This window comes from Anas platyrhynchos, chromosome 5 (genome assembly GCF_047663525.1).
Source record: "Anas platyrhynchos isolate ZD024472 breed Pekin duck chromosome 5, IASCAAS_PekinDuck_T2T, whole genome shotgun sequence".
Lineage (NCBI taxonomy): Eukaryota > Metazoa > Chordata > Aves > Anseriformes > Anatidae > Anas > Anas platyrhynchos.
Window position 1 is genome coordinate 9852301 of NC_092591.1, and position 15507 is coordinate 9867807.

A 15507-nucleotide genomic window follows, 5' to 3' on the forward strand; every position below is an offset into this window, starting at 1 on the left:
GTCTGCACAGTGAGGTTGTTCTGACAGAAATGGATAGATCTTCCCTTCAAACATGGGTGATAGAGAGGCTGCTGAACAAAAGTGAAGATGAACCAAATGAATTTTAAACTCTGACATTTACAAAGCTATTTTCAAGACAAAAATGAATAGGCTTCATGTGTCGAAAGACTTGCTGTCACCTGTGTCAAGCTTAAAAGTCTATGTCACATCCCTTTCTTCTTAAGAAAGATGCCTGATTCTAAGTCCTAGCTTGATCTCACCCGTCCACAAATACAGAAAAGGCTTTATAAGACAGGTTCTTCTTATTCTGAAAAATAAAAACAGAATGTCAGCAGTTTTTATTATTATAGCTCTAGGGAACTAAATTGGAATTTTTTAAGGTAAAGGCATCAGACCATTAAAGCGTATCTGTTTATGGTTATAGAAAATGGAATAGAAGATCTTTAGCATATACTGTATTCATAGTGTCATCAAAACGTTCATTTCAGGTCTGGAAGGTTTATTAAGTTGCTTTTATGGGTTGAAGGTGCAGACATGGGTTTCAGAAACAAGGTCATTTCAGGAGCCAAACTGCTCTGTGAGAGGACAGAGAAACTACAGAACCATTTTTTAACATGTTATTTAATTGCACTTAATGTGCCTCTTGCCACATATTAGTGACTCAGAGATATGTCTTTTTTCATGGAAATAAATTCACACTGTACTCCCAAATATAGTTAGCACTTTTCAGCAAATCTATGACTTATTCCTTATTCAATAGGGAGCTCATTTATCTTCCTATTCAAAAAAAAAAAAAAAAAAAAGAGGATCTCATTTTCCCTTTTTTTTTTCCTTTTGTTTGAGCCTTTGTATTCAATAGTGGAGAGCAGGGAATTAGTAGGTCAGGAAATGGAGTCAGAGCTACAAATTAATCAATCATGCCTCATGTCCTGATATTGCAACACACAGACTGATGTCACTGGGAATTGATGAATGCCACATCTGCATGTAAAACTCATAGGCAATGTTGGGAACTCGTTCCACAGCTATTTGGTGGTTACCTTCGAGTCTGATTGATAACATCTTCTCACTGTTTCATTCTGCAGCCCCTCATGCTCTGCAAAGGAAGGGAACTGATTCCTGACACTCTGCCCTTGCTAAGACATGGGGATTCCATCTTTTTCTTGCAAATTCCTTCAAGGTTGGGTCCAAGACAAAACAAACAAGCAAACAAAAAAAGAACATTTAAGATCTAAATTTTGACAAAATTCAACAGTATTTGCTCAGACAATTTTGTTCAGACACATCTCTCATCTCTCCTTTGCTTAAGGTTCCTAAGAGCCTGTTGGGATCCACATGACACAGGAGGTGATTAATGCTTTGCTTGCCTTGTCTGAAGAGCATTCAATAAGAGCAAATCAAGAACAAAGGACCACACACACTAAACCACTAGACATTCTGCTAGAGAGCAGTTCACTACAAAACTTTTACCACTTTCAGGGGAGGGGTAAGTTAAAAATATATATATATTAAAAAAACAAAAACAAAAACAAAAAAAAACCACCCTACTTCAGCAAAAATAAGGTTCAATCTAAAACTGCGCCAAAAATGAAAATTAAAGGAATAGACTTGAAAAAACAATCTGACTGATAATTTTGAATTTGCCTTAGTACAGCAACATTTTCTGTTACATGGGGAGAGAAAGGATCAAATGCTGAAAAAAATAAATAAATTATGATTTCATTAAAATCCTGTTGTCATTCTGCTGATGAGTGCTACAAGCAGTGACAATGTCGTGAGCAGCTAGACCAAGAGCCTCGCTCTTTGTGGCAGGCCATGCAGAGAGCTCAGTACCTTCACACCTCCCAGCAGAGAGCTCAGTACCTTCACACTCGGACATGAGACCTTCATCTGGTTGCCCAGCCAAACACATACATTAAAATGTATTTTTTTTTTTAAATACATTTTAAATTGTACACTGAAGCTATCCTCATCACATGGTGGATGCACTTGCGTTCACATGGTGAGGCTCTGAGTACAAGTCGGTTCGTGTCACCAGACGCTACTCATATATCCAGTCACTGGTGAGAGCCACAGTGTATGACAAATGTTTTCCGTAGCACTATGAAGAAATTTGGGTACAAAAGGCAGGCAATGAGCTCACAGGACAATTAATCCAACATGCAGTGCATTCATTACATGTATCCAATGAGCTCTTAGGGAAAATGTCAGTCAGGAGCATGTTCAGAAGTATTAATGAGAAAAGCACCAAATCTTAAAGTCCAAATATTTGCTACTCACAAGCACGATGTCTGCTGGAATCCAACGCAGCTTTGCATATGATACCCAAGTCTACAGCAAAATTAGCAAACATGCTTTGAAGGGCAGGGGTTGGGGGGAGAAGTCCCTCATGGGAATTAAGCGCTGTGACATGTCTGTGGTTCTGATCTGACTGAATTTTATATGAGAAATAACTTTAATTTTAATTACTGCTTTTCCAAACTAATTTCAAACATTTCTCCAAAATGCACAGGCTGCTACAGAGACTCATGTGCATAATGAACATCTGTAGTAAAACTGCTTTATTATGGGTTGTTTGATGCAGTTTATTGCATACCCATTGGTTTTTGGAATGGCATTAGTGAGCAGCATTTTGAAGATGGATGCTAAATTTTGCTGTGGCAAATTAGTGTCAACCAAGAACATATTAGCAAATAAAAGAGTGCATCTGCTCCAAACAATGTTTTTGCTTTGTATAGTGATTGAAAGACCATAATAAAGAAATGATACATATACTGTATCCCCCAAACTACATTAAAAAACGGTTGCAAGTGATCAGTAACGCAGCAGGATAGACAACTGTGTTACATGTAAGCAGGGTTTGGTGGCAGGACCCCAAGCAGTTCTCCTTGTGTTTATGAGGAGAACACCATGCTCAGTACCCAAACAGTTCAGTGGAGGGCATTCCCTATCTCCCCTGCCAATACCTTTTTGTTTTAGATATCGCCCATCTGTCCCTGTTTCCTGGATATCTCTTTGTCTGGGTTTGCCCCCCTTCCCTTCTCTCTAGTTTAATATCAATTCCAGACCAGGACATATATACTCCCTTGATGATCATTACAGTAAAACTTCAAGAAAAATCTTTCTGAGATATGGATAGCAACATATGGGGACAGTTTGCTTTATGTCTCATTTTTCATATTAATGTGGTTATTTTATAGGAGTGCATCTCATCTCCTGTCTGACTAATGCCTGAGTTGTGTCTCATTCAAATGAGAAGTTCCTCGGGTTCAGTAAAGCACGAGAGGTTTAAAGCTTTATCATGCATCAGATGTTGTGGTGAATATTCACTTAACATTGCTCAGTAGTGAGTAAGCTCCTTTCCTTAATTTCCTGAAATTTGCCATCTTGCAGGCAATTCAGCTAAAACTGAAATGTTGTGATATATACACAAATTTACTTTTTTCTTAGAAGGAAATCTTGGTTCAAGTCATTCATGTGGTTTAGGTTTTCCTATGGCTAGAGAGACACTAATGCACAATGCCCACAGTCACTTGGCAGGCTCCTTGTGGGTGTCAAAAATGTTCTTGGCTTCAACTAACCATCTGAGCGAGTACATTTCCTTGAGGGCAGCACCACAACAGCAAAACTGTCCAGTGCAACAACTCAGAACAGATAATATTTTAAAATGGGGATGTTGCAATGAAATTTCTGTTTCTGATTACTGGAGGAGAGGGAATAATGGGGGATGAATAGGGAGGGAGAAGAACTGTCCATTAGGAATTTGGAAAACAAAGGCTTCTTTTTTCTTTAAAATTCTCACTTTAAGTTGCTGCATTTTCAAATGCAAGTTAATTTCTAAGAAAAAAAAAAAATCCATCAAAAAGATTAGTTAGAAATTCAGGTGAAATATCTCAAAGCCATTCACATGACATGTTTTGATGAATCACATCTAAACCATCCATATGAAATGTTTCAATGAAGCACATCTGGTTTAGGGAACATGATTTGGGGTTAAATACATTTGCAAGATTTCCATTTTGTCTTGCCTTGAATTTGATATATTTGTTTTATGTTAAATTTTCTTGGAAGGGGAAAGTGGGTTTGTACCCAAATCTATGCCCAAAAACCAGTTCACTTTATGAATATTTCATGCCTGTAAAAAGTGGAGCTTTGCCAGCAAAGTATATCCAGGAAAACTGAATGCTGGAATAAATGCACAGAGGAATGTTAGGAGGATTACAAGTATAATTAATGAGGGTCAATTCATATATTAGTTTGAGCATTGTGAACCATTCCTCATACAAAGTTTGCAATATTACTCCAGCAGCTCACATGCTAAGGGATTAGAGTTAGGAAGTTTTACATCTTGACTCCCAGCTCTGATCACAAACACGACATCTCCACAGCTGTGTAAAGCTGGCGGCTGACAGGTTCAGTATGGCCACTTGGTTGCATAAAAGCTGGCCACCCAGGGTTGCATCCTGCTACCTCTGAGTCACCAAGACAGGCTGGATGAAATAGGGCTTCTTGTGCAAATGCACAGCAGCGACCAGGCACAGACATATCCCAAGATTCAGACTCTGCTCCATGCTTCAGCGCTCAGAGCAAAACTTAAGTAGGAGTTAGCTACCAAAAACTGCAGTACTAAAACATCCTGCCTAGCCCCTTCCCCTTGCAGGGAGTTTTTAGCCAGCTTTATTACTAAGGGGAAAGGCTGGGTCTTTGTTCTAGGTACCTACAGCCTGGTACTTTGGGCACCTTGGAGAAGAGATGTGTTTTTAAATCTCAAGTAACTGAAAACAAAGAATGCAAAGGTCCCACCTTCTGGTAACTCCCAGAGCAATGGGCTCTAGCATAAAGAGTTAAATATCACCTCCTCTTTCTCTGAAAGTTCTTCAGCAGAGTCAGTCAATCATCTAAAACAACCAGCTTGGCATCCAAATGAGGAAGGGACTGCATATACATCCCAGCTTTTCATATGCTTTGAACCTAGATGTAGACATCCAAATCCTGGAAAACTTTGGATTTCAGACACATTCATCATTTCTGACTGGTTAATAAAGGCACCTAGAACATCATGAGAGGTAAGGAGAAAGGTAGTAGAGTAGAGCAATCCTCAGAATAGAGCTTGTATACTTCTGTATGTGTGAACCTGGCATTATGCACAATACAAATATGAATAATACAAATACTAGCTAGAATGTGGAAGCAGACACCCAGCTGCTGGTTCTTCACGGTGTGCTTAGGGGTCCCTGGCATGGGATAAACTGCCCAGTGGATATCTATTCTCTCCTACTGATGAAGACTCCTTTTCAGATCTCTTCCAGTGTAGTGCCCTGCTCATATTTTCTCATGCTTTTCTTTCTTTTTAACCCAGGGAGAGGCTGGGAGCCAACATATCATATTTTCATCAGCAGAGTAAAAGCTGCCACGTGGCTAGTGAAGGGTTAAAGAAAAGCAAACACTCCCCTCAAGATGTTCCTTAAAAAACAGTGTAGATAAGCACATGGAAAGCTCAGACAGCCGGCCTTCTGTTAAGTATGTGACAGAAATTTCCCATCTCGAGGTAAGGAAGATAGAGGCACTGTTAAATTATGTTTCCCGTGAGTGTTGCTAAGGCATACTTACACATATTATATGAGGTAGAAAATTAGTACTTTGAATTGTTATGGTTACATTTGCAGTAAAGTGTAAGTGTTTGCAGTTTTTCAGAAGTTTGCCTATGGTTTGTCATGCAGTTCACCCACTGAGAAGAAAATTTACTTGCTGTAAAATAGCGAAACCGATTGACGGCTACAAGGGAACGATTACAAACTCTACCCAGCATCCTGGTTCTGGGAGAGCTGATTATTCTAGAGATGAAAAGACTAAAATGACAGCTCCAGGCTTCACATTTATCTACTATTTACCTTTAAAAAGATTTAGGCCTGATCCTCACTGCGCACTCAGCAAGGCTAATGGACTCCTTGCACACACCAGCATCTGTCTCTCCCCCTCAGGGATGTGAAGCTGATTGTGAACTGGGGTTCAGCGCTGTGATGTGCCCAGGACAACACCGGGGTGCCTGTGACGAAGCTAAGAGTCTGTAGCAATGGTCGAAAATATGTGCTATTCGGGGCTCAGAATTTGTTAGATGTAAATGTACCTGCATATATACATATGTATGTTATGTGTGTGCATCTATACTTATATATGCACATGCATATGTAAATATAACATATGTAAGTGATATACTTAAATTAGGTAGCCCCACAACCATAAGGACTGTGAAAGAGACTGAACTCTAGCAGCTTTGGGCAATGGTGATAGGAGTTGTTTCCCTCTCTCTCTCTCTCTCACAGATAAATAAGTTAGGCACCTACCTTAGACTGGCTGAGCACAACCTGATAGCATGTGCAAGGGATTTTGAATAGGATAATCAGTTCTCATGCATGCAATAAATTACATGCTTTTACTCTATCTATGTAGTGCATATGTCAGGAAAAAAAAATAATAAAAATAAAAAATCTAATGAAAATCTCTGAGAGAAAGTGTTTCCTTCTAGTCCACATGTCAGAACCTGTTATCCCCATCTTCACTCTGACAGTAATATGACTGACTCAGGGGGCCTAAATTTCTCCAAAGGCCTTGACACTTTGCTAGTACTGAAGGAACCATAGCCGCACAAACTCCTTTCCATTACTGCATTTCTTACAGGTCCCCCTTCCCTGCAAAGAATGGAAATGAGCGCAGAAGCTGTTAATATGTACCTGAGGTACCACTAAGTCTCTTGCCTCAGTACTGATCAACCATGAACACTACCATCATCACACCATAAGATAGGGGGGTGGAGAAACAAAAAGGAAATAATGTGTCTTATTTGACAGAATATTGCTGAATGTCTGTCACCCTAAAGACCACTGTCCTATTCTTCCCCTATTGTACTCATAAGCAATGTCACTTTAATGCCTTGAGGGGCGGGGGGGGGTGTAACATGGTGTAGGTTTGATGTGCCCATGTGTATGAGAATAAATCACCATTAAATTCCCATAAAATCTTCAGTGCCACCATTGTGTGGATGAAGTTTCACAACTTCATGCAGATGTATACCAAAACTGTCAAGACAAAACAAGATCTCTCAGCTTCAAACCCATGTAACTTTGTTGGCTTTACTAGCTCTGTGTTTTTATATCTGATGAAGTTGCTGACCATACATTTCAACTAAGCATTTAGTAAAAGCTTCTTCGCTTCTTAATCCCTTGCCTTCCTGTTGGAATATCCTCTGAAGCATTGCTTCAAAGGGAAATTTATTTTCAGTGTTCCTATTACAGAAACTAGTTTGTTAAGAGCTAAAAATGATATTGTATTGAACACCATTTAGACCTAGCAGACATTTGCTCTTTGAAGATGCTCTGCATATTCCAGTGATGGGACAAGATGAGTAACATGGACTAAACATATATATTAAAAAAAATAAAAATCATCTCATTTTCTAAGGATCTTTGACTTTTCTTAGTAACTCTCAGGCAAAGATGGAAGTGCTGAGTTTGTCTGATTCTTGCTAGATACTAAACACTCTACCGAGTATCATAAAATCCGGTGTCTTCCCCATCAAATGCTGAAAATACTTAGAACAGGTTCCTCAATGGACAAAATTCATTTACAGGAGAAGCAAAGTAAGAAGTCAGAAGTCAGTACCTTATTTCCATCTTAACTTCCTTTTGTGGCAGTTGTGAGCAAGCAGACCAAGAGGAGCAGAGATGAGGGAAACTGATTGAGTGCCTAGCACTTTTCCTTCCCAGGTTGCTTCCTTCTAAGCAAGCTACTAGTTCACCTCTAAACCCATCACCTGCCACACAAATGGTCAGCTCATTAAAGCTTGTACAACAAACACTGGATGCTTACATTTAATCATTTTTTTTTATTATTTTAATGACAAGGACAGTTGGCTGGATTGCCATGCCCAGTGCTCTGAAGCTGTGCCATTAGTCAAAAACAAAGGTCACCGTTCTCTCTTTGTTGTCTAATATGATTTTGAATATTACTGCTTTCCAGCTATTACTATTTACACTGGGTGATTGGCTAGACTCATTAAAGTGAATGAATGCCAGGAGATGACATCATTTACACTTAATTGTCTTGTTTATCAGCAAAGTCTATATGATTGTTTTAATAAAGGGCAGAGGCAGATAAAGGCTACATTTGCATTCTCTAAGGGGTCTTTGACAAGGGTGTAGGATGCTGTTGACATTTATTGTTTGTAAATGAGATAATCAAATCATGCTTTGTTTTGCAACTGTTGATTTTCTTTCAGTAAGTTATACTTTTTTCATTATTGTTATTATTCCTAGATGTTAACAAACAGACACTCAGTTTCAGTTCTCTAGCAGACTCTTTCCAGGATTCAGAACAACTGACATGTGTTCAGCTTGCTTGGACTCCTCTTGCTTCCAAACGTACAATGAAGCACTAAGGCACCAACTTTGCTGTATCTAGCAAAACAGATTAAATGTATGCAGAAAGCTATTGGCTTTTGTTAATCAGGGCTTACCAACTTCAAAACTCAGATGGTCAATATTTTCCGGGGGGGTGGTCCATTTTTCCTTTTAAGATTTCCAGACAATACAAATTAAGTGTACAACACATTGCTAATTTTACACTTTTTTTTTTCATCCCATATGTGATTAAAATACAAATGGTTTGATGGGCTCATATGTGCAGACGCCATAATCCTTCCTTATGTGACCTCACAGCAGAACTATGTCAGCTCTGGCTGCCAAATCTCCCACTCCGGAGCTTCCCTATTATGTCTCATTCACAGTTCATCTTTTTTCCTTATTTTCTACCCTCATACTCCCTTGAGGGTGCAGCTGTGCTAACTGCTTTTTGCATTTACGCATTCAGCCCAAAGTGTTAACTTCTTCCACACTAAAGCCACTCATGCCATTGCCATCTATGGAGCCTTCTCCTTATTTGATTTTTAATTCTGTCTTAAAGGAGTTATTTTGTGGTCAGAGGCACATCAGCCCATTTTCCTTTCCATACTGAGGAGGGAAGTGCCTGACCTTCTCCAGAGAAGGTCTGTGGAATGTCTAGCCTTCTGGGTCACCATGCATCCTGACTAGCTGTCATGCATCCACTAAGAGGTTGCTGCTTGATAAGGGAAACTGGAAATAAATGCACACAAGAGAAATAAGAAAATAGAGGCATGGAATTCCATCTTAGGCTTCCACAGGAGGTGATTTGAAAAGCAGTAGGGCCTAGGTCAGATCAGTTTATTGTGTCTTGAGCAGTGCTTGGGATCAAAACCATCACTGGAAGGAAGACCTTCCACTAGGTATTTATGGAGCAACTTGCCACAAGACAATGTCTTTTTCCTTTCCAATTCCGTTAAGTTCTTTCTAATTCCATTAACAATTGTCTGGAGTAAATCCTTTGCACCCTATCCAAACTTCTCAAGGATTTTATTTTAATTTTTGATATAAGGGAGAAATGGTGTTCTTTCATATTAAAATGGGGAAACTGATCTGAGTGGTTAGGAGTAATAATTTAAATATTATCCAGTCTCTGAAAGGAACCAATCCAAGGCGCTTTTTTTCTCTGCTTTGCTGAGAAACCTGAGGCACCAGTAGTAGTATAGCTGCTGGTTAGATCCATGCCTGTATCTAATGTAGGTAAAAATGTACCAGTTAAAAGCAGTGCTCATGACAATAGTATAGATGACATTTTCTATTCAGTTGTCAATAAGCACTTTGGACTTGACTCTCTGCTCCAATTTTACACTGATTTAGCTTCAGTGGAGTTACACTGACATGGAGTCCATGTGACACAGCAAAAATCAATTCTTTCATTTGCAACAGGACCTAAATTCAATCACAGGTATATATTTGTATAATTTTCTTTCCGATTAAAGAACAAAACACCCCTAACAAAAAGTATTGCATGGTTTGTACCTGGTAATTAAAACCCACTGCAGGAATACCTAAGAACTATTCCCAGTGGGTCCCTATATTTGGGGTGATCTTAAAATAACCCATCATTTCATATCTAGTATTATGAAACAGTAGCAAGAAAAATAAGCAGAGTATTGCTTCACTTTTGTCTAATTACTCTGGCAGACGAAGGTGTGAAATGATTAGCCAGTAACATATGGGCTTGAGCTTGGACAGGTTCCCAGTGAGAATTCTATTTATTCCAGGCATATTTTATCATTTAATTTAAGGGTTTTAATCCGTGGGTGAGCCTCTGCCTGCCGTTCTCTCACTTGTTTTCTCACGCTTATCAAATATATTCCTAATCTTAATCATGCTTTCTTGTGCTTACATGCAAACAGTGTAAATAACCCCCTGGCCTGATGCTGATGACACTGGTGGTGGGGAGTCGCATGGTGATGTGGAGCCTGATCTTCATATGACAGCCATAAAACTGAGAAATTGCTGTTTGGGTACAATAAGGAGGGTTTCACAATGCTCATGATATCTACCAGTCCCATAATGAAAAGAGGGTGTCCTTTGCTTCCCCTCAGAAACACATTCTTCGGTGCTGTGAATGGGGCTATCACTGTTGCTTTACTTGAACACAGAAGCAGCCTCTGAGCTCGCTAAGTATAGGCAACATCGGAAGGCACACCCACACAAATACCATTTTTTCCACTTCTAATTTAGTAGCAACATTCCCCAGTTAGCTATATTTAGCTTGCATTTGAGGTGCCTAAAATACTTGCATTAAAACAAGCGTGTGTGTATTCTCTTCATCCAGCCAGTCAAGACCACAAACAGAATTGCATCGTTTGTAGTAATAATGAACAACTTTGCATGTGCTCATTCATTTAATCCCTGTGTTCTCCGGCCGTGTTTGCTGGAGCTCTGTAGCCAGCAGATAACAATGTACAGCGCAAAGAGACATTTCAGTTTTCAAATGCGAGAAACTTAATCCCTAATCTGGATGCTCCAAATTGCCACTTAGACATGTAAATGTCAATTTTATGCACGTAAGTGCCAATTTGAGTGTCCAAATGCATGACTTGGACATCACATTAAGGCACCCGTTGGGTCGTATCGCTTGTTTTATCTATCTGAGTGCATATTATGCGCTGTAAGTAATTATGCTCTGTTCCATGCAAGTAAATCAATTCATTCAAGTACCTTTCCAGAAGAAAGTGATTTCAGCACAGCAGAAAATGTTAAAAACAAGCAGCTGGCCATGCATCAGTGTCACACTCACCTAGGCGCCCCTTCCACTCCCCATCAGTGCCACGCAAATTGCTGGTGCCTGAGAGCTTCCATTTACCACAATTTCTAAAAAGTATCCTAATCTGAGCACAACCATTTGGGAGCCCTGTTCTTGCTTCTGTATGTGCTCTGGCTGCTGAGATCCCCCCAGCTCAGTGGATTATTTGGGGCACATACAAGCAGGCAAGGTGGGAGCCACATCACACCTTGGACAGCCAGCAAGCCTGCACTGTAAGGGAATCCAGGCCTTGCTCACTCCATACATGCCAGGATGCTAATGGACATCTTAAAATAGGATTTTTTCCCCCTTCCCCCTTCAAAATAGTCTTTAAGCGGCCTTGAGAAAATGAGAGCAGATAATACCCACCATGCTTTTCCCAGAGACTCCTTAAAATGCTGTAGGAAGAAAGGTGCATGCAGAGGCCACTTTAACCCCAGCCTTTTCTGAGCAACAATGTCTAATATCTCTTTCACATCACAGCAGAGATTGTAAAATGAGGTATAATTTGCAGCTTTAAGAGGGTGAGGAAAAGAGCAGCCAAAAACTGGAAGCTCATTCTCTTCCCAGACAAGAACTGCACAATGTGTTACCTGTTTATTTTCTTCCCTCTTTCCCTGACCAAAATGACTGTTTTAAAATTTCCGAGGAAAGAAAAGAACCACCTGGAAATTACCCCCGAAACAAGCCCATACTGTTTGTCTGGGGATTTGCCTGAGCTTTAATAGACATTTTCTTTGTCTCGGTTGCTTTCTGTAGGCATGCCATTGTAAAATCACAGTTCCTACAAGCACCCTCACAAAGGGTCAATGTGGCAAATGAGAAATATTACCCAGCGTATGCCAGGTTTCTTCCAATGACAGATGCAAATGCTGCAGACCCTCACAGCTTTGCAAGGGGTGTGATTGACCTTAGCATAAGCAATACTTTCTGTCCCCTTCCTGAGCAGGAAGGACTTGGGAAGACTTGAAAGTGGGAGACCCCTGCCCACTGCTAATGCTGCCTGAGCTCCTACAGATGCTTTGAACCCCAGACCACACATGGACTGAAAGTGCCCCGTTCTTGGAGTCCACCATGCTTATGCCCACCTTGCTATCCCTCTCATGAAGTAGACCTAGCCAAAATTCACCCTAATTTCCTATTGCATTGTGGGCCTGATCCTGGAAAAGGCCCACATTTTATGCAACACTACTCCTGTCCTGAATCGAGTGAGGAAATGAGCCAGGCAAGGGGCTGAGAGAACAATTACTCCCTCACAATAAGACCCGCACAGAGGCAAGAAATCTGTGCCAACTACAGCTCAATGAACACAGGATTAATGTGCCAATCTATGTATTTTGGTGGGGGGACCACAATGACTAACATCTCTTCATCATCTAGTTTCCAAGCTCCTTTAGCAATGTCCAGACAAAGATAAACCCATACACAGCAAAACTGTAGCTGCATATGCATGTGTGGTTAACTGCTATAAGCGCAAATACAAGAATCAAATTTCATGTGAATGCTAGTCAGCCAATAACCCTTTGCATCACCTAAATTTCATTTCCTCTTAAACAAACCAAAAAGAAAAAGATCATAAAAGTGAGCAACTATTCCCCAGCCCTGCTCTACTTCCTATCCTTCCTTAGAGATTCAGGGCCTTGGCTCATTAAAGCTATTTTCCTTGCATGTGCTCCTCCATTGCAGAAATAGAATCAATACAGTACATATTACATGACCCATCAGAACAAGCAGTTCAAACTCTCTTTACCAGACATTTGTGGCAACCAATTTTTAGATCGATACTCTGTGAAAGAACACTTGTAAAACAATATACTAAAAAGCTACAGGTGTTTTGATTTTCTCATGGAAAACATAGAGTGAATATATTTATCTAGCAGCCTCTTCTCTACTCAACATACACTTCTAATACAAGACTGCCTGATATGACTGCATTCTGGTATAAGACTTCTGATATAAGAAATTTCTTCATTGCAAACAGACATGAAATGATCCGTATACACTGACCTGCAATGCCAAAGGCACTGCACAGTTCTTCCTACTTTCCTACTGTCTTATTCAAAAAAATCATTAGAGAAGTTTCACCCAGTTTCTAGACTAACTCTACTATGCCATTCTGCAGAACATGAAATAAAATCAGAAGTCTACCATTGCTGGGGTGGGGAAAGGTTTCTTCCTCTTCCTGTTGCTAATTGTTATTGAGATGTGGATAAGCAGATGGGGCATGTTAGCAAAAGTCGGAAAAAGAACATGCACATTTTATCAGCCAAGCAAAGTGTGAGCCTTCTACAAAATGTAAATCACCTTCTTGTTCCTATAAATTTGTGCCTTTGGGGAGGATAGTGCAGTAAGAAAGCATGCTTCTTCCTCCGTGGCAGTTCAAAGGCTTAGTGCAATCTGTGAAAGTTGTCCTCTACTGTCTACTTGTTGAAATAAGGTTTAGATTAGAGATCAGCCTCACGAGTCTTCAATACTGAAACAAATGGCCATAAGCCCTCAGAGAGACTTTCCCACAATGTTTTATTACTTTTATTACTTTTTGTTCAGAGATTAACTCTGAACACTTACAAATAGAGGTCTGAATATGCAAAAAATTAACTTAGCTGTTCCGGTTCTAGTAACAGGATTGATATTGGCACTTCATGAAGGAATTTAGGAACATGACATTGTCTGACAGATTTACTTAAGCATAGCAGAAAATTTGCTAGTTCCTGTTATTTCTGCAAGGCTTGACTGGGGAAGCTATGAACACTAATGGGAAGCTATGACACAAAATTGACATTATAATGCTTTCCAATAGTCTTGAGAGAAATAGGCAGTCAGGGTTGTCATAAGTAAATGTACAGAAAAGCATGAAGTTAAACATGAAACATATGTGCAAGGTTTTCAAATGTACAAATGAATGCCAGTACAAGTCTCAGGGGTTAATGCCACTATTCCCTTTGGAAAAACTGGACTACTCATTAATTTATTCAAGGCCAAAAATTAGTCATTGGATAAATTAAATTAAACTCACTTGAAATGGAATTAAAATGATGGAAAACTGCTGAATATATTTTTTGTAACAATTAGAGTTGCTCTATGAAAATTAATGAAAAGCTCCATCTTAATCAAGTCTTAGTCCTGTCAGCATCCCTCTTTGTCGTTCTCCATTGTCATTTAAATAGCTAATCTTCCTCTTTTCCATGCCACAGTTTCTACCCTCCATATCAGCTAGTGTTGGTTTCCCTCCAAGTTCCATGACAGTTAATTAAACAGTTTGGAAAACCAGCTGATTTAGGCTTCCTGTGGCTGAAGGAAAGCAGATACACTCATCAGGAAAAGAAAACATGTAAAAGAGTCGACATGCTATTTTTATAAAACTATAGAAGGTAGAGCTCAAAACAGCCTCTTAGGTCCACTAGTTCATCTCTCCAGAATTGTTTCCAACAGGAATAGTTTTTATGGTTTTAAGCAATCTAGTTTTAAGAATCCTAAGTAATGAGGCTTTCATAATGTTGCCAATTTATACTGATTACTCCTTTCACAGAATCACAGAATCACAGAATCTCTAGGTTGGAAGAGACCTCAAGATCATCGAGTCCAACCTCTGACCTAACACTAACAGTCCCCACTAAACCATATCCCTAAGTTCTACATCTAAACGTCTTTTGAAGACTTCCAGGGATGGTGACTCAACCACCTCCCTGGGCAGCCTGTTCCAATGTCTAACAACCCTTTCAGTAAAGAAATTCTTCCTAACATCTAACCTAAAACTCCCCTGGCGCAACTTTAGCCCATTCCCCCTCGTCCTGTCACCAGGCACATGGGAGAACAGGCCAACCCCCATCTCGCTAGAGCCTCCTTTAATATACTTATACAGAGTGATAAGGTCACCCCTGAGCCTCCTTTTCTCTAGGCTGAACAAGCCCAGCTCCTTCAGCCGCTCCTCATAGGACTTGCTCTCCAGGCCCCTCACCAGCTTCGTCGCCCTTCTCTGGACCCGCTCAAGCACCTCGATGTCCTTCTTGTAGCGAGGGGCCCAGAACTGAACACAGTACTCGAGGTGCGGCCTCACCAGAGCCGAGTACAGGGGGACGATCACCTCCCTAGCCCTGCTGGTCACAGTGTTTCTGATACAAGCCAGGATGCCGTTGGCCTTCTTGGCCACCTGAGCACACTGCTGGCTCATATTCAGCCGACTGTCCACCATCACTCCCAGGTCCTTCTCTGCCTGGCAGCTCTCCAGCCATTCCTCTCCCAGCCTGTAGCTCTTCTTGGGGTTATTGCGCCCCAGGTGCAGGACCCGGCACTTGGCCTTGTTAAACTTCATACAGT